At 37.9% G+C, this 26,559-nt stretch overlaps 2 protein-coding genes across 2 annotated transcripts in view; both read right to left on the bottom strand.

The window, feature by feature from the left end:
• Nucleotides 1-4,203, bottom strand: part of LOC125240499 — a 170,134-nt gene extending 165,931 nt beyond the window's left edge. The window contains exon 1 of the mRNA XM_048148392.1: nucleotides 4,102-4,203. The gene's annotated coding sequence lies outside the window, so the exon portion shown is untranslated. The remainder of the gene's footprint in view (nucleotides 1-4,101) is intronic.
• Nucleotides 4,204-6,655: 2,452 nt separating this feature from the next.
• The window catches only part of LOC125241765 (DENN domain-containing protein 1A-like), a 109,460-nt gene continuing 89,556 nt past the window's right edge, over nucleotides 6,656-26,559 (bottom strand). Inside the window, exons 14-15 of the transcript XR_007178763.1 lie at nucleotides 7,786-7,897; nucleotides 6,656-6,670 (exon numbers count right to left, since the gene is read on the bottom strand). The gene's annotated coding sequence lies outside the window, so the exon portion shown is untranslated. The remainder of the gene's footprint in view (nucleotides 6,671-7,785; nucleotides 7,898-26,559) is intronic.

The raw sequence follows: 26,559 nt of genomic DNA, 5'->3' as shown, positions 1-26,559 counted from the left end.
ATTGTAAAACATGGAAATAATGGACCAGTTACATTTGTCCCCCAGTCGAGATTTGCCCCGCTATACCTTACTCGTATTCCTCTATTTATATTATCGTTCGTGGATATTAATATTATAGAAAATTATAATAGTTAGGATCAAACATTTAAAGCAGCATGAAAGCAAATCAGTTTTTCGCTTATACTTTTTATAAAAGTAAAAAGAAAATCACTATACTTGTATTGTAGACGAGCGTGTCATTAACTACGTAAGTAAAGTAAAGATATGTGCCATAATGTCAATACCGATAAGTGTGTCATAAGGTGAAGTGTGTCTGGCATTCACATTTGACCGTTTTACTCAACCGACCGGTCTGGCGCAGTCGGTAGTGAACCTGCCTGCTGCGCCGCGGTCCCGGGTTCGAATCCTGGTAAGGGCATTTATTTGTGTGATGAGCACAGATATTTGTTCCTGAGTCATGGATGTTTTGTATGTATATAAGTATTTATATATTATATATATCGTTGTCTGAGTACCCACAACACAAGCCTTCTTGAGCTTACCGTGGGCCTCAGTCAATCTGTGTAAGAATGTCCTATAATATTTATTATTATTTTATTATTTATTACTCAATGACACAGGTATATTTGCGAGTTCATACTTTTGCTACTTGCTACTCACGATTAGTTGTAAACCTATGAACTCTCAATAAACACTGATAATTGGTTTAAACAGGCCGAATGTGAACTTCTCCTTATGACACACTTATCCGTATTGACCTCATAGAAAGAAAAACTACTTTTGTAGCAGAGTTTAGAAGCAGTCGTATTATTCCTCTTACCACAATCAGGACCTACCTAGTTATGTAAGGAATTTACGACAAGAAACCAAATGTAGGTATTCATGGAATGTATAATTGTATATCACCTGAAATTTTTAGCAATATATTGGATTGGCTATACTCCGAAGCAGAAATTCAACTGATTAGGTACGTACGAGGTATTTAATAATGCAGACAGCGTCAAATATTGACACATTTCGCAAACCAAATACCTACGGTTATATTAACTCGTAACAGTGGTAACAGAGGGGGGGGGGGGGGGGTCACAGACGGTTAGATAGCCCGACACCTAGCCCGATAATGGGAAATTAGTCGGCCCCTAAATGTAGTCTAATTCTTTTACGAAATCTCTACACCGTGCTTCACTTAACACTAAAAACCTGAAAACCGAAAAAATAAAAATCTGTTGGGGTGTCTGAGGTTTTGAGTGATACCGGAAACACGTTGTATATTGATGGCTTTTCTACACTATCGGCAATGATCGTTGATTGCAGTATCGGCGGCAATTCGATCGTATGGCTACACATACGACAGAATTGTAATTATGTACGGCCAATATGAGGCCCTCGATCGTGATTGTGATTGCTCGTAAGGAAGTGTGGACACCGTACCTATTATTAGGTGATAAACAGTAGTTTACGCCTGTGCGAGCTTTTACACCGGACACACCTATTTTAATTATGGTAATGTGCTGATGTCTGAGAGTAAGTAATACCGAATAGACAGCGATTATATTTATTTATATATTTATTTATTTGGAGATCCAACAGCTATGACATTTGTATATAAGACACAGTAGATACGGGAAGCCAATTACAGGAACTCACTGGTACTTAGTGACAATATATATAAAAAAAAAATGATTAAGAAGTCAGTTATGCATTCGAGTCTCGATGGAATATTTTTATATGTATATGTAAGTACTCCTGACTGTTGGCAGGTATTTAAGAGGATGCCTGGGGGCCGATTTTTGAGTCTCACGGCGTTCGAATTCAGAAAATTGTCACTGAAAATAATAGGCAATTCACCGTTTTCAACCGGTATTTTAGTGACAGTGAGACTCAAAAATCGGCCCCCTGCTACTTGAATACTGCAGCCACTGAATAAGCTTGAACAATTGCGTTTTGTTGACTTCTAAAAAGTAAGTAACCCGTAGTGTTCACTTAACACCTAACTAAATAGATTTGGAGATATATCATCATCATTATCCTCCTCCATGCTTTATCCCAGCATTCGCCATGGCTCATGGGAGCCTGGGGTCCGCTCTGACAACTAATTCCAAGATTTGGCATAGACACTAGTTTTACGAAAGCGACTGCCATCTGACCTTCCAACCCGAAGGGTAACTAGGCCCTATTGAAATTAGTCCGGTTTCCTCACGATGTTTTCCTTCACCGAAAAGCGACTGGTAATTAAGAAATGAAATGACATACATTTCGCACATAAGTTCTGAAAAACTTATTGGTACGAGCCGGGGTTCGAACCCGCGATATATATCTAGTATTTGGAGATATATCTACATTATTATATTATTTCTAACAATAATAAGAAGTAAGTATTTTTTTGAATAATGTCATTAGATCTTTATAATTGTTTTAAAAAATGACTCACGAAAGTTTACCATCATTTAAAATTCATAAACTATGCCTAAAACGTTGAAATCTTGTGTATGTCAGAGTGGCCGGCCGCGGCCTAGTGACAACGAAACACATATTAGTGGGGCGGTTTGCTGATTTCAACGTGAACAACGTGCTCTAGATTCGATACGATCGGATTCGCCAGTGTGCCAAAAATGGTGTTAATTTTCAATCTGATCCATATCGTGACAAGAGCTGAAATTTTACTTATATTAAAGTTCGAATCGGGCCGAATGAGAGTTGAGCTTGGTTCGCTACGGAGCGTAAGCTAAATCATGTTGGCCCGCAGTCCCGCCATAAGCATCTCATCCTATCCACCTGTTACACGAGGCCCTAAGCGCTTCGTGAATGTTCACGGGCACAAGTTATAAAACTCGCTTTGCAAGCTATAATATTTACACATAATGTTTTAATAACAATTTACACATATATTTTATATAAGTAGGTACTGTAAATAATGATGATCGTTGTTAGAAACGATTTCAATTCACGGGTCTCAAAATGTCGCAATGCCAAATAAAATAATATTAATAAATGTTTTATTTTTGATTTGTTTTATTCAAGGAAGCCTAGCCTTTAGAGATAACATACACTAGAGAAATTTCGACAGGTACCTCGGCGGTCGAGGTGGTGTAACGGTAAGCACGTCAGACGCGATAGCTGGAGACCCGTGTTCGATTCTCGGCTTCGCCACCAGTGGGCTTGATAGCTTTTTCTTTAGTGTATGGTATCTATTTCAGTTTATGCCAAATGTTATCAAATCAGTTCATCTGCGGTTTATGCATGAACAGGGTACCAGACTAAGACACATTCAATTCAAGAGACATGTAGATTGATAAATGAGTCTCTTAGTAACTAATTAATGGCCTACTTATATATGCTTTTGTTTTAAAATTTATTCAAAATCATTCATGTTTCGATTAATTCTCGTGCGTTATATGTACCTAGTACCTACTACAATAAGAAAATTTAGTAGGTGTTCACTTTTAATGATAAATACGTGAGTAAATACATATTGAATCCTAAACCTTCGGAAGATTCAAATTAGGTACTACAACTACAAAACTTCCGGTCAAAAGTTGAGATTTACGAGTAATTTAAACTAGATTTCCTAATTTCTTGTAAATTAACGCCTTATAATTATAAATATTTCAAAAGTTCACACTAAAAATAAGAAATACAGCAACTTTTGAAATATTTGTAATTTGAGTTAGATTTAGTTTATCATTATCACCATCACCGTCTTGTCGCTGTTTCAATTTGGCCTCCAGTTCCTTTGCCGGGTTAAACACTCCGTTGTTCTGTGTGTTGCAAATTATTGTTTTACTTAAAGAATATTCAATCCTAAATAAAAGGTCATAATTGCCTTATATTATAACTAAATACAAAAAGAAAAAAAATACGATAGTGAAAATTGGAATTATAATGCAGCTTTTTTTACATTTTGTACTGAAGAAAAAATGCCCCTTCGAATCTTGTGAATCCGACCAAAAAAATATAAGCACTAAATATATATATATATATATAAAGTAAGCATATCTGAGTAATAAAGCAGCCTAATAAAATTTCATTGTGTCATAAAATTCGCAGGGCCTTTGCAAACTTTTATAATGTAAAAAACTAAATACTTATCATTTGTCTCACCTCTAATCTTATTTCGTTGTTTCAGATTTTACGGACCATCACCGAGTGAACACGATTTATATATAATTAGTTTTTCACTAGTTCACAAAAAAGTAGCACATATTTTTTAAGTAAAAGTTTGCCGACGCTAGCGTGCGGGCGCGGGCGGGCGGGCGCGTCCGACCGGGCCTCCGGTGCCTACTGTACTACGACCGTCGCGATACTCCCCCGCTAGTGATGTGCCATGCTGGGCGGGATTTATTTTGATTGGACTTGGAGACCAGTTAAAATAAATAAGAAATAACGAGCCTTGAAGTAATAGGTAAGTAGTTGAATATTTTCCCACAGCTGTGCGTCAGGGAAAGTAAACCAACGATGATAAGTATAAGAAAAATCTTAATATTTTTGCCAAAGGGAGAGACCAATGAGAACGTATATGACCCAAATAAAGGAAAGAATCAACGTCGCGTCGTATCAGGAAGTTAAAAGGGAGGCAGAAGACCAGCACACATGGAAGTTGCTCTACCGACAAGACTCCAAATCTTAAATAAGTGATGATGATGAAGAGCTACTTTTGTAAATGTATGGCCTACAACAATAACATCCAATATGAATAAAAATTAATTTAATTAATATTCTTCATTTAAAAAACAAACTCTGCTGCACAGGAAAGGTAAACTGCTGTGTGAGATTAATTTCCTGTCTATTGTCTATCAGTTGGCTGCACTTGTGAAACGTAAATTGCATGATTTAGAATTTACAATTAGTTGTTTCACAATCAATTATTTCTTCATGTAGCAAATAAGATATTACCTAGCTAAGCTACCTCATCTTGCATATAACCTTGGTTTTATATAAATGAATAGTTTACCTCGCGGCTACCACGCGCACTTTCCGGCCGGATCCTTGTTATTAGACTCATCCCTATTTAGCCAAATCCACCCGCCGGCCTCCCCCGACTGCGTACCTGTATACTGCGTATAGCCAAGTCTCAGATGTTCTGCTTTACATTGATCATATGATGCGAAACAAATACTGTAAACGAGAATAAATTGAGGTACGACCCAATTTTGCGGTACCGAAGTTTTAATAGGTTGGATTTTGCAAAGTTAGGACAGGTAGGTACTGAAAGAAACATATACGGAGAGAATTGTATGTTGTGATTATACGACAGATTTTATTTTTGACGAGGCTTATTAAGCTATTTTATAATAATATATCTCAAAAGCAAATAAGCGGTTTAGTTTTAAACTTTTAATAATATATTTTATATGAAAGGAAGCAACGACATTAAACATTATTATAATAAAATTATAATTAGTTTGGGGCTAGGTTGATCTGTGTAAGGTGTCCCCCAGTTTTTAGGGTTCCGTAGTCAACTAAGGAACCCTTATAGTTTCGCCATGTCTGTCCGTCCGTCCGTCCGTCCGTCCGTCCGTCCGTCCGTCCGTCCGTCCGTCCGTCCGTCCGTCCGTCCGTCCGTCCGTCCGTCCGTCCGTCCGTCCGCGAATAATCTCAGTAACCGTAAGCACTAGAAAGCTGAAATTTGGTACCAATATGTATATCAATCACGCCAACAAAGTGCAAAAATAAAAAGTGGAAAAAAATGTTTTATTAGGGTACCCCCCTTACATGTAAAGTGGGGGCTGATATTTTTTTCATTCCAACCCCAACGTGTGATATATTGTTGGATAGGTATTTAAAAATGAATAAGGGTTTACTAAGATCGTTTTTTGATAATATTAATATTTTCGGAAATAATCACTCCTAAAGGAAAAAAAAGTGCGTCCCCCCCCCCCCTCTAACTTTTGAACCATATGTTTAAAAAATAACCCTACACTGAGCGTGGCCCGACACGCTCTTGGCCGGTTTTTTTTAAATGTATGTAGGTAGATGTTTATTGTTCGCAAAGTTGGTTTTTACAATGTAGAGTTATGCCAAGCTAAGTCATTAACGATTTTAACGGCCCCGCCGGTGCGTAGGTATATAAGTATATAACGGCAACGTCTACAAGTAGGTATACTTAACCCATACCTACGTCTTCAACAAAGTGTTTTTTAAATTTATTTATGAAGAATTTTAATGATATGACCCACTTTTGCAGGACGAGATTTGGTTATATCTTTATACGATTACTTGGTCAACCGCAAGCTACAAAGTAGGAAGTTTTGCAGCAAAACGATACGAATATTACCTACGTCTTCATATATTTGTAATTTTATATTTGTACTTATATATGTTTTATGCCGCCGGTAGTTTTATTAATACGTGGGTACAGAAAATATTACTCGATTGACTTACTTAAAGGCCGGCAAAGCACCTTCGGTGTTATGGGGTGTCAATGGGCGGCAGTGATCGATTACCATTAGGTGAACTGACCGGTTGTTTTCCTACTTATCTCTTTAAAAAAATCATTATACAATATTTTACTTTTTTAATTACTTCTCTTAATTAACTTTACGCTTAATCATCGAATACAGAGAAAAAATCCGCGCGGCAGCCTCTCACACTTACCTACAGCTAAAGGGGCACGGCATAAGTACATGTTCATTGTTCACCGAACTGTAACAGCCTGTCATTCAGGTTCAATCTGGAAATGTAAAGTAAAACTATTTACCACAAACTGATATCGTAGGAGCGTTTTTGCTATAACAATGAGTTATTGTGATGGCTTATAAATTTCGCTTTCGTTTGTACCAACATAATATTATTAATTTAAAGTAAGTAACTACTTGTGTTCTTGTTAAACATGACTATAAAATGAGAGAAAACTGCAAGTAATTGGCTGTGTTACTTTTTATTACCTTGTTGTATAGGTTAAAAGTAATAGTAGGTATCACATATACATAACAATGGTACCTATAAACGTCCCAAGTGTGAAATTTGTGTCATTATTTACGAGACCCAAGTTGGCTGCTGTGTCCATACGCATATTGTACCTACCTAATTAATGTATTTTATTATTCATTCCTGGACACCTTCAAATCAGTATAACGTTATTTAAGTAGGAAGGAAATAAGGCACAGAACAGTAAAGTTAAGCTACAATATACCTAGTAAATAGTAACTAGGGCGGGTCCGGTGGCCTCACATCTATATTGCACAAACTAAATATAAGAACCTTCATCAATAATAAACAATGACTGGAAGACTTTTTTTATACTACGTCGGTGGCTAACAAGCATATAGTCCGCCTGAAAGCGGTCACCGTCACCTATGGACGCCTTCAACTGAAGGAGTGTCACGTGCCTATTTATATTCAGGCGAACATTTTCTTTAAATGATTCATACATGGCAGCTTTATGGTCGTTCTAAAACTGGCAAACCTGGAAACCCCAAATGTTCTGAAAGCCTTGTGAAACAAAACCTTTGCAAAAATTGTTAACGGCACACGTACTTTGTAAAAGGTATCTATGTACTTACTTATAATATATTATAATATAAGTTACAGGTATAAAATTATATGGTTTATAGTTTCTGCTACACTAGACTAACAGTGCTAGTGCTACACTTTGGGTGGAGACCATCTCCCTGCTCATTATAAGTACCTATAATTATAATAGTCAATGATGATTATAAGGTTCATAAAGTTAGTTATTTCCTCAATTCTATTGATAGATAATGTAAATGGAGTAATAGCCTCTTTTATTTCAGCAGCTGAATATACATTGTATAAGTAGGAAAATTAATTTCAGTTTGTACGCACCCGATCGTGCCCCAGGGAGTGTTTCGTCGAATCAGCACTGGGCAAACACCGCGGCGGCCCATTACGTAACTGACAGCGCCACCTGGCACCGGCAGTGGTCAGGAGGTCGACTCTAATGAAAATTTTATGTAGTTGTAGGGGAAATACTATAAGGTTTTTGATAATTGGTCATTATTTTCTAGGTAAGTAATTATTTCCATGCGTATAACTAATACCGTAAACTGGGGTTACTTTGATTCTTGGGGTTACATTGATAAAAACTTCGTTTTATTTTTTAATGCAAAAATCCACATTTAAATTATAAGGGAAACTCGTTTAACCTCCTGACTCATCCTGAAAGCATTTGTTTTGTTTCTGAATTTGGAACCTTTAGTTACCCAATAATAATTCATTAAAAAGATATATACCGGGACCGACAAAGCCCATACAATAAAAAACCGGCCAAGAGCGTGTCGGGCCACGCTCAGTGTAGGGTTCCGTAGTTTTCCTTATTTTTCTCAAAAACTACTGAACCTATCAAGTTCAAAATAATTTTCCTAGAAAGTCTTTATGAAGTTCTACTTTTGTGATTTTTTTCATAATTTTTAAATATATGGTTCAAAAGTTAGAGGGGGGGGGACGCACTTTTTTTTCCTTTAGGAGCGATTATTTCCGAAACTATTAATATTATCAAAAAACTATCTTAGTAAACCCTTATTCATTTTTAAATACCTATCCAACAATATATCACACGTTGGGGTTGGAATGAAAAAAAATATCAGCCCCCACTTCACATGTAGGGGGGGTACCCTAATAAAGCATTTTTTTCCATTTTTTATTTTTGCACTTTGTTGGCGTGATTGATATACATATCGGTACCAAATTTCAGCTTTCTAGTGCTAACGGTTACTGAGATTATCCGCGGACGGACGGACGGACGGACGGACGGACGGACGGACGGACGGACGGACAGACAGACATGGCGAAACTATAAGGGTTCCTAGTTGACTACGGAACCCTAAAAACCGGTCAAGTGCGAGACAGACTCGCTCACCGAGGGTTCCGTACAAACTTTCAATAGTTGAATCATCAAAATGTTATTCATAGAACTCTACAGATTTGACTAAATCCCTCAAGACTCAATTTCCCACATAACAAGTAATATTTTAATGTACAATTTTATTGTTAGACAACGTCCAAATAAAATAGTAGTAGTAGTAGTAGTAATCACTTTATTGTGTACAACAGTTTATATACAATTTGTAGCAATAGAGATACAAAGGCGAGCTTATCCCTATAAGGGATCTCTTCCAGCTAACCTTGGAGAAGATGAGAGGATCGTTCCAGGGTAACCTATCGATGTTTCGAAAATCCTTTGTCCGATTATCACTTGTCCGAAAACGGTTGACAGAATTTTTATAATCCAAATACATTGTTTACCATATTTTTAAAATGTCGCTAGTTTGCTATGCCACATTATCGTTTTCCCGAAACTCTATAACCAGAAGAACGGTTGCCAACTTTATCATTTGACAACCAATTTGTTAACCACCTTTTCATAAATCCGATGCTACGTGACATCGAAATGTCATTTTCCCTAATATCATTTTATAGAAACTCAATAACCAGAAGAACGGTTGCCAACTTTATCATTTGACAACCGTTTCGTTAACCACGTTTTCATAAATCCGATGCTACGCGACATCGAAATGTCATTTCCCCTTATATAATTTTATAGAAACATTACAAAAAAAATAGGTTAGGTTAGAAATGCGACCCTCACGGAAACAAACTTGCTAAGAAAAGTGGGTTAGGTTAGGTTAGAACTGCGAACATACAGAAACAAACTTGTGCTAGAGAAGTGGGTTAGGTTAGGTTAGAACTGCGACCCTCACAAAAACAAACATTAGCAAGAAAAGTGGGTTAGGTTAGGTTAGAACTGCGACCATTCAGACACAAACTTGTGCTAGAAAAGTTAGAACTGCGACGATATAGAAAAAAACTTGTGCTAGAAAAGTGGGTTAGGTTAGGTTAGAACTGCGACCATACAGAAGCAAACATTTGCTAAAAAAGTGGGTTAGGTTAGGTTAGAACTACGATCCTCACGGAAACAAACATTTGCAAGAAAAGTGGGTTAGGTTAGGTTAGAACTACGACCCTCACAGAAACAAACATTTGTAAGAAAGTGGGTTAGGTTAGGTTAAAACTGCGATCCTACAGAAACAAACCTTTGCCACAAACTCTTATGGCAAGGACTCATAGCATAGGTCAAGTAAGAACTGCGACCGTGAGGGTCGGGAACAAACTTTTGTTAGAAAATTTATTGAACTTTTGATATAGCGGCTTAATAATATTTCGAATTATAAAACTATACGCCAAACAAAATTGCTGTCAAATGATACTTAGGAATTTGAATAAGTGTTAATTCGAATTTCGAACTTTTGATATAGCGGTTAAATAATATTTCGGAATAAAAACTTTACGCGACAAAAAGTAGTTGTCAAATGATTCTTAGGAATTTTAATAAGTGTTGATTCGAATCATAAGCGAAACAAAATTACAGCGAAATAAGAATCGGGAAAATAATAATAGGGGAAAAGTACTTTCGGGCAAACAAAACTTAGGCCAATTAATAAAATGGGAAGTGTTTTCGGGCTACTAATAATCGACATTACAATTTTCGACTTTTTGATAGGTAACCTCGTTCCAGTACGTAAGATAGACAAACTTACAGGAGTACAATAAAGGTCAAAAGTAATCCAAAATATTGCTAACAATTATATAAACTACATAAATACAAAATGACACTATAAAATAAATTACATACTAGAGTACATAAATAAAATACAAAATATGTACCTAACTAATATATGAATATATCAATACATACATAATATACATATACCTACATATAAATATCGCAAGAAGTATATTATATATAAAATTCCCAACCATTATCATACTTGTTCAGAAAGCCAAAGTTTCTTCAGATTCACCTTGAGTGATGTCAAAGACTGAGACCGTTTGAGCGACACAGAGGCATCTCATTCCACAATTTCACAGCGCGTACCGTGAATGATTTTGCGTACGTACGTGTATTATTCATAGGAATAGCAAGCGTGAGATTCGCACTTGAACGTAAACGGTGTTCACTGCCCTCAGCCAGATACTTAAATTTCTCGGTAAGGAAAAACACGATGTAGGAAATGAGCGTTCAACGTACAGCGACATCTATCGGCAAATTGACGGTATTTTTTTTACATTTTCCTTCAAAAAACATTTTTTTTCCACAACCAAAAAATTATAAAAAATAGTTTTGATATGTACAATTTGAGCTCTTTCTAACGATACCTCACTTGACCTAGTTACTTGAAATTTTCAGTTTGCCCCCCTTTCATTTTGGCCATTTTCTATCATACATATATTAATTAATTAAAAAAAAATACTTTCAGCTTGTAGAGGTTCACAATAAATAAATAAATAAATAAATATTGGGGACATCTGTTTATAACTATTCCAAATTTCATATCGATAGCATAAGTAGTTCTCGAGATATTTAACAATGTGACAGACGGACAGAGTCGCACCATAAGGGTTCCTGTTGTATCTTTTCGGTACGGAACCCTAAAAATGAACCCCGGAAATGTATGGGCCTTTTAGGGATAATACTAGATGGAGCTGTTTCGCAGCCTGGAAGCGGCAAAAAATATATTTTCCCCAAATATGTTTTTGTTTTTATTTTTTATAAGAACAAAATGACATATTTCTTTATTTTATTATCATGATATCACGTCAATACACATTTTGAAAAAAAAAAGACATTTTCACCACACCAACTGGCAAAGGCCTACTTTGCTATTCAAAAACAGATAGCAAAATTGCATTTTATCCACAAGAGTGTAAAGTAATTTCATACAAAGGGTATTAGCAGGATAAGCTAAGAAAAATTGCCCCCAGCGTTTTTGGGTCGACATTATAATCAGGTTTATGCTTACAATAAAACTTGTGAGCACAGAGGCACTTAGGGTAGTAATTAATTTAATTATGTCAGCTAACGACAAAGCAGGAATATAATATTTAACTCAATATCCAGCCGGAATGTACACTTTATTACATCACAAAGCCTGAACGGGAAATCGCAAGAAAATATTGTAGTCCAGTCCATTGAAAATAATGGATTCAACTTTGATTGCTTGGCATAATATTATAAGATGCCTACAAGTACTTAATACCTAATTAATATTACGTTACGGGAGGTACTCATTATTTTTCATTACTATAATATTTACTGTCATAAGGAACTCATCGTCCATACTTAAACAGATAATTTCTAAGGTGTATTTTAGTACAGCTCTTGGTAGCTACGACAACAAATTACTGACACAATAATATATTTCTGTATGGAGGGTATATATGGGGGGTTGTATTTCATATTCAAACTATTCTTTTTCGTTAGGTCGTTCTTAGGAAGTTACATTTTTTTCAGTCACGTAGGTAGTAGTCACGGGCATCTATTCGAGTTTCATCCTACGTCCTATGAATATATAACTACCTAGGTATTTCTAAATAATGTGATACAATGAAATGAACCCATGCAATATAATGAAAATAGTAAACGTGAACAATGCTATTTCTGTATCATGTCTATAAACAATTTGTCTAAAACAGACTAATAGATTTGGTTTATTCTCGGAGATAACTAGGCCAAAACCTTGAAGGCAACCTCCACATAATACTCCTATAACAAGTAGTTCTGAAAGGCAGAAAAAATAATAACTTGACTACTGGCTATATTCCAAGCTTTATCGTAATTTCTGATAATTAGGTAAGTATATGAATATAACTTACATATTATTTATTTATTTATTATTTATTTATTAACTTAAGTGTATACAGCTTATACAAGTACAGTGTCCCACAAAACAGTTTCCACGGTTTGACTGTGGGATCGTGCAGTCTCTACTCTCTTATAAAACAATATATATCATTAAATACTTAAGGTAAAATACCCCATAATGGACGGTGATGCCATTATGGACAAAAAAACACAAATCCTTAAAAATAAGTATCTAAAATACGTTTCTAAAAACTGACGGCTATGTACCATAAACTAGAGTTGTAGAGGTGTTTAATTTTGAAGTTTCAATTAATTCGGTTATTTCTGAAGGATTTGGAGACAAGATAAAATTCACCAGTTTACTGAAAAAAATATCAAGACAAATTCTTAGTAATGTTGCTAAGAGAGATGAGTTCATGTATAAAATAATAAAAAAATAACGCACGGTGTAATCTTGAATGCGTTTTACTTACTGCATTAAGCATGAGATAAGGTATAAAACATACTAGTTTGTTGCTCCAAAGATATAAAGAAATGATGTTATTTTGCAAGTGTCCATTACTGGACCCGAAAAACTGCCTACCTCCTATGATGGACAAGGAACAATTTACAAAACCAAAATTTACAAGAAACAATCCTATGTTAAAATAACCCAAACTAATTGTATTTATGGTGTATAAAATTGACTCATTGCGTATCAGTTGGTTTTAAAAGTAAAATTTTAAACTTATTTCACTGTCCATAATGGGGGATCCATTACTGGAGAACTGCCGTCCATAATTGGAGAAAAAACACCTAGTTTTAATTTGTTAACTATGAAGAAATTAATAGGAGTATCTATTCTGCAATACGCTTGAAATGTAGAAGAAGGATAGGACATTCAAGATTTAACACGCTTGGCGATAGAATTTTTACATTTATCAGTGAAATATCAAAAACTGGCGAATTTTTTTCTTAAACTGTCCATGATTGGGTTCGTCACCTTATGATAAACTATTTTTATACACAATTTATGAGGTAACTACGCAGCTTTTTACCAAATTTAACTTTCACTTCTCTCTTCGTTACCTTATTAACTACAAGTAAGTACATTCAATATTTTAATTAAAATATACAAAAATATATCCAAAATGTCATCCATAGCCTATGAACTATACATAGTATGGACGCTGGAAAAAGGTGGGCCCGAATTTCTCAAATTGCGAGCTGTTTTTTCTGCCACTCTAACTTCACCTTTATCAGAGTGAGAGAAAGATACCCATAAGTGACAAAGTTGAATTTTCACGGTTCTAGCCCAGACCCGTAGAGTTACAACTGCGATGATAGTCGTGCGGCAAGCAGAACTAATTAAACAAAAAAACTTCAATCTATTTCACGTAAAACTCAAAACAAAAGGTGTTTTATAGCACAAGCGCTAGTTGCCGCGGCGTTTGTTAAACAAGCGCCAGTTTTATAAACATGACGTTTACATTTTCGTTTCTTTCTTACATAACAGAAATGTTGCAAACCCAAGCGAGTAGATCACTCATCATGACATCATGATACCCTACTAAACCCAAGTAGGTACCTACACATCACAGACTGCCTGATCATGTCGCTTTTCGAAATCTGCATTTTGTACCTACTCGTCGGTAAAATTATTATAGTGAATATGTTTAAGTCTGGATATCTTACTGTTTGGACGTTAGCTCCTATACATGAACTACCTATTAATATGACAAGACCCAACTACTAGGTAAATAGCTTTTTTACCTGTATATGCCGATGGCTACCATCAGTTTGGCGCTGACAGCATGGGTGTAAATCACTCCTCAGTATGAGTCACAACAAAAATTTTCGGCTTGCAAACTTTGATTCAGAACTTAGGTACATAATGAAATATTAAATAATAGCATTAGCTAACAGTGAAGGCTGTGTTGAGGCAGAGGCACTTCAGGCACGTTAGCGACATAGATGACAGTTATGTACGTAACCTTTTACATACACCGTTAACACGGTCACTATCCAGTGCCTCCGCTTGTGGCAGCAGTCTTATTACAATCAGTAAGGTAAACCTTACATTTGTACAACTCATAACGGGAAGTGAACGCATCAAATGTTAATTTTTGTGAAGAGTTCCGTGTTGCATCAAGACAAGAGAATGATTTGAGGATTCTGCCAAACATAAATAATAACTGTGAATATACGTCCAAGCCCGATGTCCAAGCTATATAATTTAATGAAAATATTCACAAGCACATATTTCATACGCTCGCAGGTAGTAAGTTTAGAAGGATCAAGTTACACTAGTTGAACCGCGACCTCGACTGGTGCGCTGGCGCAAGCTCTGACAGCACGAGCCAACGTTACGAGAAGTTACGGTGTGAGAGCCGGAACTGCAATCACTCACCAGACGTTATGGCGCATAGTAAAGTCACCCTGCTCCTCGCCCTAGTGCTCGGCTCCGCGATAATTGTAAGTAAAACTGTAGGTAATAAAACTGTCAGAGGGCAGTTAAATACTAGTGATTTTATGGAGTCCTTATGTTTTAGGACCGAGAAAAGCTGGATATAATTTTATTTGGGGAACGTAGACCTATTCCACATAAATTGTTGAGAGTTGAAAATGATATTACTCAACTCGAAATTTGTTAGTAAAAAGATGAGTGGAAAGAAGAATATCTTACTGTTAAATCTTTATTACTAGATAGTATTTAATAAATATCAATTACGATAATATATGATGTTCGCAGCATGTTGTAGAACTTGTAGAGCGCAATCTCTCGCGCGTCGCGTCGCTCTTCCGTATTGGCGCGACAGAGTCAGACTGTGTTCCGATCGGCGTCCATTGTCAACGATTGTAATTTCGGCAAAACCCGTAGACTCTACTATAAACTTGTACTCTTTGGCAAAAAGAACATTTGATTATTAAATAAATTTCATTTCAGTTAAAAAACTAATATAAATTTATGAAGTTATACAATTAACTATACCTATAAATTTATAATTAGAATTTGAAATACCATTTAAACTGTTTTTAGGGTTCCGTAGTCAACTAGGAACCCTTATAGTTTCGCCACGTTTGTCTGTCCGTCCGTCCGTCCGTCCGCGGATAATCTCAGTGACTGTTAGCACTAGAATGTGCCAATATGTATATCAATCACGCCGACAAAGTGCAAAAATAATTAGTGGAAAAAAATGTTTTATTAGGGTACCCCCCCTACACGTAAAGTGGGGAGTGTTTTTTTTTCATTTCAACCCTAACGTGTGAATTATTTTTGGATAGCTATTAAAGAATGAATACGGGTTTACTCAAATCATTTTTTGATATTGTTAATATTTTCGGAAATAATCGCTCTAAAAGTAAAAAAAATTGCGTCCCCCCCTCTCTAACTTTTGAACCATAACTTTAAAAAATATGAAAAAAATCACAAAGGTAGAACTTTATAAAAACTTACTAGGAAAATTATTTTGAACTTGACAGGGTGAACAATTTTTGAAAAAATACGGAAAACTACGGGACCCTACACTGAGCGTGGCCCGACACGCTCTTGGCCGGTTTTTTAACACTCTTGTTTTCCGAGTTACGCGCTATGAGTGTAGCCGATGATAAGAAATCCGCCTAGGTATGGTATGCGTCCTGCATACCATACCTGCATGTGCAGTGTTATTTACGAACAACATAAAGACTTTCCAAATTGTGTTGTTATTCATTACTTACTCAACTTAGGTGCATTCTGTCGTACCGTAATAATAATATTTAACACTTTCGCTACCAAGAACCCGACTGTCGGGCACACCGCTCGTAGAAGCGTAGCCGATTACATGGGTTTCCCCGTATGTATTCGTAGCGCCGCGTAGAGCCCGGTTTCGAAAGTGTTAATACATTGGATACCGTTTTATTAGGCAGGCATCTGGTTTTTTATCCATAGCCCACTATTTAGTCCATCACTTTCATCAAAGTAGACCAGTTCATTTTAGATTCCATTAACTCTCAAATAGTCCTTACACCCTGGCGGGTGTTGCCTCTGCGTGTGTCCCATGATACGGGCAAGGGCAACATCCGCTCGGTGTACCCCTTACATTTCATTTAAGTGTCGAAAGGGCCTCTACGCGTTGGCTTCGGCCCCGCGCACGCCTCCCAAAGGTCCGGAATACCATTGTTCCGTGATGGGAAAGATATTTAATACTAAGTATCTCATAAGTAGATAGGTATACAACGGACATCTGTAGGCTCTTTCATCAGTTCCATTAACGCTCGACGGGAAAGTTTGGTTATCTAAAGAGTATTTATGTTAAAATACCATAATACAACGTGTTTCCAGTATCACTCAAAACCTCAGACACCCCAACTGATTTTTATTTTTTTAAACTCATCTAGAGTATTCATCTTTTAATTTGATGATTATTTTTTTTTTAATTGAATTTTTAATTTTCTGTACAGCTCTACTTGACTTTTAGCTCTACACTCAATAAAATAATTGCTAACTACCATCATAAATCATAAAACTATTTATTTGTGTACGTTACTGCAACGACATAAGGTTTACCAATAGACAGCTAAGATGTCACTGTAAAACACTTTAAAGCTTTGTCACAGTAAACTTCAAATTGGACAGGTAATCGCAGTAAGCAAATTTAAAGCCAATATTCAAAATGACAAGGTTGTAATTAGGTACGAGTTCAATTTGTTATGACTTATGATAAACATTAAGATTAAACTGACAAACAACGTCAAACTCGTAGCGGAAAAAAAAATCGTCCAAGTAACCAGCCAGTATTAATTCCCCTAAATACTGAAATAGATAAACAACCTCTAGCAATGCGATATACACAATGTTGTATTACGAATACAATAGAATAGGCACGTAAAAAATAACTAATAATACTAATTTAAATAAAAATATTACCCCCATCAAGATATAGCTCAATCGATTCTACTCTCGATTCTGAACAAACGGTTTTCAGGTTTTTAGTGTTAAGTGAAACACGGTGTATAAACAGAAATCGTTCTATAACACAGCTGTTTGCAAGGAATTAATAGGTAAATTAGAATTAATAAAGCTTTATCAAAATTAATATTACAATATGTTTTTAGTTAGATTTAGGCCGAACATACTTTTTAACAGTGCAAACATTGCTGATTTTTCAGAAATTTGATCCGAATTGTTTTTAGCTATTTTCAACATTTTTCTTCACATCATTGACTCCAACGATACCTACGACTAGTTTCATCATAAAGGAAAATATGTTCCGTGTATTGCCACCCACTGATAGATCGGGCTATAAGTTCCGGGTCATTGAGTTTTTAAAATAGAATAGGTAATGCTATTTCGGTCGTACCTTATGGGTGGAACACGCGCCGCTGCTCGGTAAAGGGCTCTTGCCTTAAATAAAATATGACATTGACCGTGAGAAAAATGGCTGCAATAAAAAAGTTCTATTAACAATAGCAGACCGCTGCTTAGGAAGCATAATTAGAACCTAATTATGTTGCTGCCTTATACCTACATTTTGGCCCGAGTAAATAAATCGGTCATCGTATTTTTAAGGTAAAGATATGGCGCGAATGGCAATTGCGGAAGCTCCATAGCCTTAAACTCACGCCCGTATGCCCAAAAGGGGTAGGCAGAGCAGAGCGCATAAAATTGATTAAGTTTCAGTGCCACTCTTGAGAAATAGTTGAAGGAAAACATAAATTGTAATATAGCAGTGATAGGTTGCTAACCCATCGTCCGCAGCACAATTTAACGCATATTCCACAGTCGATGTTTCGGTACGACCCGTACAGGAGAAAAGGGGTTGGTGAAATTGGGTCACTATCAAGTTTATCTTATCGCTAAATGACTATTTCGGCTAGATGTCAGAAACTGTAAATATACAGTCAGCATAAAGTCAATTCAGCTGGGATGACTTGAAAGTAGAATACTCAATCAGCAAAAAGTTAATTTAACTGGATGGCTAAGACTTAGAATGAATGAGTAGCCAAACGTCTGGAAATATAAATAGTCCGTATGATGAGCATATCTAAAAAGTCAAAAGTGAAGTTAGTTAATTGACGTCAACACAGAACGATACAGTAGCAAAACGTCCGGAAATATAATGTGTCATGGACGTCATGGTTTATAATAAATATGTAACAGTTCTAATTAACAGTGCGAGAAGGTTTGAATTCTCAAGGCACTTAAGCCTTTTAAAACCAGACGTTTTGCTAACGGGTCGTTTGGCGTTTATTCTATTTAGCAATAAAAGTTTTTTCTTTATTTTCATTTAAAAGTATGTCCTATAATTAAATACAGCATAATATTACAAAATAAAAACTAAACTAAAATTACACTAAAAATAAACGACGTACAAACTAATATTAAAAACAAACAACTTAAAAATATAAACAATTTAAACTAAAAGACCGCTCCCAGCCGTTCCTGATGCAAAAGTGCTCATAACGCTCACTGCATTCCCGCGTTGAATTACAATGGAAAGCTTTTGCACCAGGAATAGGGATTGCAGTACCGGTACTGTTTCAAAGAACCGGGATTTTCGGTACCGAAGTAATATGGAACCGGGATTTCCCGGGATTTTCGGTACGTTCGGGACTGGTCTAATTTTTTCGCTTTTTCAAATAAAACAAGATATTTTTTGGCATTTTACATCCTTTATTAATATATTACCATAACCGAACCGCACCGGCTGCGATGGGCGTATTATTTTATCTGCCTTTTTTATTTCATAGTCTTTTTCATAGTGAGATCATACCGTGCAACAACAAAAAATCGTGAAGAATTCCGCCTAAACCCGACTATTTGGCAACCATATTAGGCACCAATGGTTACAGTTGCAATACATTGCTCCGATTAAGCGATCTGCCATTACTGGGAGATGTTTAATCGCTTAGTAAAAGAAATACTATTAAAGAAATATAATAATTGATTATAGACCGGCAGTAAAACCTCAAAATTCCCCAAACATGTAGGTAATTTGAATCAAAGAATTTAACTAGGAAACAAAACATTTTTGAGATGGTGCACTATTTTTTTGCTAGTCAGAGGGATCGTTATCGAGAAAATTTGTCATTTTCTGGAAATTTCTGTGGAATATCGTAATGTCACAACATATGTAAACATTTTTTTAAAGTTGAGCATGTTTATAGCAGTTATCGTTATATAAGCCATTGCCGATTTTTGTCTAGACCTACATTTATGTATCAGAGCGACAATTCCACCATACATTATTTTGTTATAAGTCGATCGGTACGCACGGGCAGGGTTTCGATTGAAGCTCTTAAGCAGCGTGATTTTTACCGACTTTTAGCACATATATACACACTGTCATGTTTTAATAATCAATTTATAATAAGAAAACCTTAAATATTCCGCAAGAATCACTCTATTCATATATAGGTGAAAAACGCATAAATATCCGTTTAGTAGTTTTTGAGTCTATCGCAAAATTCGCGAACACAGTTTTAACATGCAGACTTGCAGAGAAATGAGTCAACAGAGATAGAGAGAGGAAACATAAATACACAAATTAATATAACAAACCTTTACCAAAAATACAAAACTCGACTACTGAACTGGACAGTGGGGCTAGCTAGGGTATCGCGATGGCTACGGCTGCCAGGCTTCCACTGCCAGTCTGCCACACGCTATTAAATAGTGACTAAGAGCGTGTTACTATATCTACGCCAATTTTTTAACTGTTTAAATAATATAAACAGAAATAAATAAATTTTGTAGCACAAAATGTCACTAAAACATATTTCCCGAAAGTACCGAAAGTACCGGGATTTTTCGAGTTGATTTCCCGGTTCTTTGCTTGGCCAAAAATCCCGGGAATTCCCGGTACTTTCGGTACCGGTATTTCCCGGGAGCAAACCCTAACCAGGAACGACTCGGAGCGGGGGTCCTCTCCTTTTTGTCTAAGTCGACGGCCCAGTTCGCGCACGAAACGCTTCGCGTCTGCACCCCAGCACCTTGCCGTCTCCACCGCAAAAGGGACAAAAATGTACCCAGGCAATGGGAATATACTTTTGCCTCTTTACGTTCGCCTGCGTTTCCGCCGCCGCTCCGGCCGCGTGCGAGGTACGAGCGATATGGGAGGCGGCGAAGGTACTGACGCACGTAGCGTCCCATACCAAGCACCGCCCCCGTTCCCAAGGTACTAATGTCAGGCCATCAGGACGTTTCCCATCTGTGCAGCTAAGGCCTGGTGGCTCAAGCACCGACGGGATACCAGCTGACTTAAGGGCTCTCTGCACAGTCTCATTCAAGGCATGGTGCCGCGGATGTCTGCCTGCGCAGCGGCGGCAACTCAATGCATGGTGGCCATCAGCACCCACCATAGAGCCGCAGATGCATGGGTGAGGTTCGCAAACATTGCAGCCCAGGCGTAGTGCGACGGCCACCCGCAAAGAGTCCCCGTCGAGCAAGGTACCCAAATGCGGTGAAGGCACTGCGTGCAACCACGCCCCTGATTCCGGCTGAGACACTGCCAGCAGCCTTGCGCGGTCTACACCTAATGCGTTATCAATAAGACTGTCCAAAGTGGCCTTAGACCCTACTTCATCCCAAGCACGCTGAATTTTTGGTTTATCCGGAATAGAGGCATGTGGGTTGACAGCCAGCCATAGCCTCACAGCCTCGGCCACATGCGGTATACTTAACTCGTCGCCATTAATTGAGAGTATGTTAGCAACCAGTTCAGTAACCCCATGGGCCGACGCGCAAGAAGGCCGGCAAACTTACGTCTATCACACGACGTACCCCAATGCCGCCATGACGGATAGGTAAACCCGCTTGTGTCCACTGGGTCTCATTTAGTGACACATTCACCACCGTCTCTATTGTACACTTAATAGCCAAGTCAAATGTTTCGATTTCACGTAGGTATAACCAGACAGGTGCCGTGCGCAGTAGGTAAGTAATTTTAGGAACAGCAAGGCACTTTTGTATTAAAGATAAGGCAACGTGTGGACTCAAACATTTGAGACGTTCATTAGCACGTAGAAGGACTTCTTTGCGACTTTGTAGAGCCTCGGGAACTGCAAACGGAAATATCGGGGCACCGAGTAAACTAAAGGAGTCGGGTCGAAGTTCTCTAAGGCCAGGCAATACTGTTGAAAAGGAGGGGAAAAAGGAAGATGACTCCGCGCCACAAGCAAAAAACTCACACTTAGAGGCATTGACTTCTAAACCCAAATTCCTAAGGCGCGGTAGTAAAATATCCAAGTCTTGATGTACATCCTCCGGTTTGCCTCCAAGTGTACCGTCATCGAGGTACCAGATAATAAGTGGAGATTTTAGCTCGGTGATGATTTTTTGTATTGACAGGCTAAAAGTGAGGGGTCCAAGGGGGTCTCCTTGTTGAGCACCCACTTGAGACATTATGCGGTTGGTACTGTAAAAAAGGTTGGATGGTAGGTGGTACACCTGGTAGAGAAAGGGGTAGAGAGTTGGAATATTCTCCCAAACTTCGTTTAATAAAGTGTCCCTCTCCACAGAGTTAAACGCATTTTTTAGATCTAATTTAACTAGTACACTATTCGTATTATTTGGGTTTAAAACAAAAGTACGCACTGCATGGATCGCCGCTTCGCAACCTAGAGGCGTCCCGAAGCCAACTTGATGTGGTTGGAGATAGGAAGCCATTTGCTCTTTTACTGCACGGCACCCAAGCTTGGCGACGAGTCGTCTAAGCGTGCTCCCTACAGCTATTGGACGTACGCCTCCCTCCTTCTTCTTCAAAGCACAAAGGGTTGCTCCGTACAAATAAGGGCATACCTCAGGGTGTAACTTTCCGCTGAGTAAAAAATTACAAAGGCTAGTTAAGGACTCCAATAAGCGCACTCCACTATCTCCAGCCGAGCCAGATGTCAGTTCTTTCAGGTGATCTGGACGAATGCCATCTAACCCCGCTGCTGATCCACTGTGAAAGGAGTTTATTGCCCAAGCTACATCTTCCACTTTAAGGGCCAGAGGTGCACAGCTCAGATTTGGCTCCGCTGGGAAACAAAGAGGACGGGACGGATTGGGATGCTTAGACTGCAAAGCTGTAAGAGTGTCCGGACCAGAAGGAGCCATTGTGTCCTCGCTCATAAGAAGTCTAACAGCACCTCTTAAATCACCCTCGTGAACCTTATTCTCAATTAACCTAGTTAATGGCAGAGAAGGGTGAGCAGTCGTAACTTCGACGGATGCTAAGTAAGAGAAAGCATCTATATTTGCCTTAACTTTACTGGTCAGAGATCCAGTCTTATCCGATTCAGGAGTTCTCAAGGCCCCGTAAGCGAAAGATAAGAGAGCGCACCACTGGTTTACGCCATTAACTGTAACACAACTATCAATTATACTGCATAACTTACGAGCGGCCATATTCCTTGCTCCTTTTGGGATGTGGCGGAGAACACGCACTGACTTTTTGAAGAAGGCAAATTGGTCCAGGCTGCAGCCTGTTGGTGGAGTTGGGGATGTTTGTGAGACATCAAAGCGAACGACGGCATTGCTGGTTGACTGCGAAGAAATTAAATGAGGAATGTCCTTATGTTTACGTGTAATGTGAGACTTAAGACCTCGAGATGTAAACAAGCGCGTCGAATTCAGACAGTGGGGGCACGTCGACTCAGGAAGGGAACTCATTAATATTTACACCATAAATTGCTAACTATTATAAAAATAACAATTATAACTAAATGCACTTATAAGTATAAACATTAACAAACACAAACATACATATACAATCACAATATTAATAAATAGGTAAAAGGTAAAAGCACAATTTCACACGAATAAATGTCTGTCACGATACTGCAGTCTGGTAGGACGCCGACGCGACCTGCGGCGGCCACAGAGGTTTCTGTCGTCGTTGTCGGAGCCCGAGCGCAACGCGCTGGGCAAACAGGCCCAGGCTCTGTCGTCGTTGTCGGAGCCCGAGCGCAACGCGCTGGGCAAATAGGCCCAGGCTCTGTCGTCGTTATCGGAGCCCGAGCGCAACGCGCTGGGCAAACAGGCCCAGGCTCTGTCGTCGTTGTCGGAGCCCAAAAAATTAAATAAATTAAATCAAATAACATTAAACAATCCAGACTTTTTGCTCCTCGACTGTTTAGCGTTCATGTCTGTTTTGTAATACAGACATTCGAAGATGAAGATGTTTTGCAGTTAGATTATTTTAAATTGTTACGTTTTAAGATCCAGACGTTTTGCTAAAGACGCATTTCGCATTCATGTCTACGTAGCCACAAAGACATAACACAATCCAGACATGTCAGCTATATAGTCTTTTAGCGATAAGGTAAATTTGATAGTGACCCGTGAAATTCATAACACATGCGGGATTTAATACGATTTATGTATTTTATTTTAATGACCTTTCCTTTCAGTCTTTAGTCTCACCTGCCGACTGCAATAAAGTGTTTGCTTTTCAAGTCTTAGGGTCGGTTGCACCAAACCGTCTGTGACTGTTAAAGCGTTCGTTTCCATAGACGTTTGCTGCGTGACGATGATGTATTGTGTCTGTCAAATGTGGTTGATGCAACTGGCCTTTACTCCAAATAATAAAATCTAAATACCACTTTTTTCAATCTGCTTGTATCTTACTATTGTGGAACACGACACAGGTACTTAGGTACTTAAAATACGCACAATAATTGTGTTATAATACATGCAACTTCTGGTGCTGACGATGTTCCTATGTAGATGTTATTTTACGAATCAGTGGAATTGATAACAGTTTGCACATGCCGCTATACGCTTCGCCTCCTAACTTCAAACGATCCTTTGCTGTTTTATGTTGACGTTGAGTGTGCAAACAAAATATGCGTAGTCCCTATGCGTAGATAGGTATGGAAGTGGGTTGGAAATTTTATCGAGTATTTTTATACATATGTGTATAAATGCGTGCCTACATACGGATAGGTATCTACGTAGAAGAGTATTTCCAATATTTAATTATCGTATCGTTACAGGATTGCAAAATAGTCCTGCCGCACAAGCTTCGATACCTCGAAAATATGTTGAATGCAGACTTGCTATCGAAAGCCGCGAGGATGCGACAACGAACTGAAGGTAACTCCGGCCCTGAGAACAGGGTCTGGCCCGCGTTGGGTCTAGACAAGTACCAGGATGATAAACCGAGCAACCCTCCACCTTTGCCGCCATTTCTCATGAACAGCATCGTTCAGCGGCGAATTTCGAACACGAAAATCTAGTTTAATCAAAGTCAGCCAGTAAGCACCGTTATCTCTTCATGACTAGTAAATCTTTTCTGGTGATTAAAAGATGCTAGCAGTTGTATTTCTAAGTAGTTTTAAGTCGTGATTGATGTGAAACGAGTAACATGACACCGGCAACTATATTAAAGCCTGCGCCTAGCTTCATAAAACCTGATAAATAAAACATTGCTTAATTTGTTAGTTTTGAAGTTTAGTGTTACACGTACCTACATTAACCCAAAATTGTTTTATAAAATAAGTATATTGCTAAGACAGTTGTTTATAAAAAAAATAATGTACCTATCTATATATAATAGAATTTATGTGAGACTGCCAGTAACTGCACAGTCAACTCTGTTCTATGTAAATAAATAAATTGTTTCATCATAATTCATTCTTACCTACCTACATATATCTAATTATATACGATCCCAAAACTACAAAGGTGGTGAAGGACGTGTAAACGGTCTCAGCGCGCCCCGGCATTAGAAGTAGCCAAGTAAGGGGGTACAAAATGACTTGTATAATTTTTAGATATCCGTAACGCTTAGTCACTTCTGTTGCGGACTATACGAAGTGGCTGAGACTGCCTTTAATCGAGAGGTAGTCAAGGGCGATTGCTTTCTCTTAAATTTGTTTGCCTGCTTAATTCTTATCATAAGATAAATATTGTTAAAATATATGTTGTGAATAACTCAAAATGTGTTTTAATGTCGCTTTACCACTGTTACAACGGAGACTATCAATGTGTCATCGTCGTGTTAACACGCTAATGCTATTCTTTTGAAATCTGAACTCTATAATTGGGCGAACAAGATGTCTATCGCAAGGGTCGTTTGAGAGAGATATGGAGTTCAACGAGTCAATAGCTATTATTCATCTCGTCATGGCCGTCGTTTTTCACCGAGCCCTTAAGAGGCGCGAGGCTATGAATGTCATCCGCGTTTTTAACGTCAAAAATGCTTAGGTGCTGTTCTTTGTCTTCCCACTTGACTCAATACAGGACTTGGCACGGTCCCTATACATATAAGTCGAGCAAGAGTAGAGCAGAGCCGCCAGTCATTCCTAATTTTCTCAAGGATTACTTAAACTTTGGAATAATATAGAGTTAGTATCAACATTTATTGTCTGCATCGGTAAGTATTTGCTTGCATTAAAACGGCCCGACGGCCATTTTTCGGTCAAAAGGTTAAAACAATATTACACTGACTTTCCATCTTCTTCTTCTAACTTAAGAGCTGTGCTCTTGTCGGTGGAGCAATCTCCAACTCGTCCGGTCCTCTGCCAACTCCTTCACCTTCTGGTACGACACGACCTGAACCTTTTCTTTAATTTAGGTGAAATAGTTTCTCCTAGGTCTTCCTCTTCTACTTTTCCTTCTATGATGTTTTTGAGAAACAGGTCGTGTCGTAGCAGATGTCCAACTAGTACGCCTCTTCTGTTTTCTATTGGCTTTAATATATTTATTTTTTCTTTAATCCTATCTAGAACTCTAACATTTGATATTCTTTCTGCCCAACTAATCCCTTCCATTCTCCGCCAGCACCACATTTCGAAGCTTTCTAATCTCTCTCTATCTCTTTTCGTCATTGTCCACATTTCACAGGCGTATAAGGCGATGCTCCAGATATAGGATTTAATAAAAAGTTTTTTTGTGATTGTACATAGTACAGTACAGTACAGTACATTTTCGATTTGAAAATGTGTTTCTTATTGTTGAAGGCTTGTTTAGCTATTGCGATTCTAGTAATGATCTTGGCTACATCTTAATT

This window comes from Leguminivora glycinivorella, chromosome Z (assembly GCF_023078275.1).
Source record: "Leguminivora glycinivorella isolate SPB_JAAS2020 chromosome Z, LegGlyc_1.1, whole genome shotgun sequence".
NCBI classification, from domain to species: Eukaryota; Metazoa; Arthropoda; class Insecta; order Lepidoptera; family Tortricidae; genus Leguminivora; species Leguminivora glycinivorella.
Note: the sequence above shows the minus strand (reverse complement) of the source record. Positions and strands in the feature narration are given on the sequence as shown.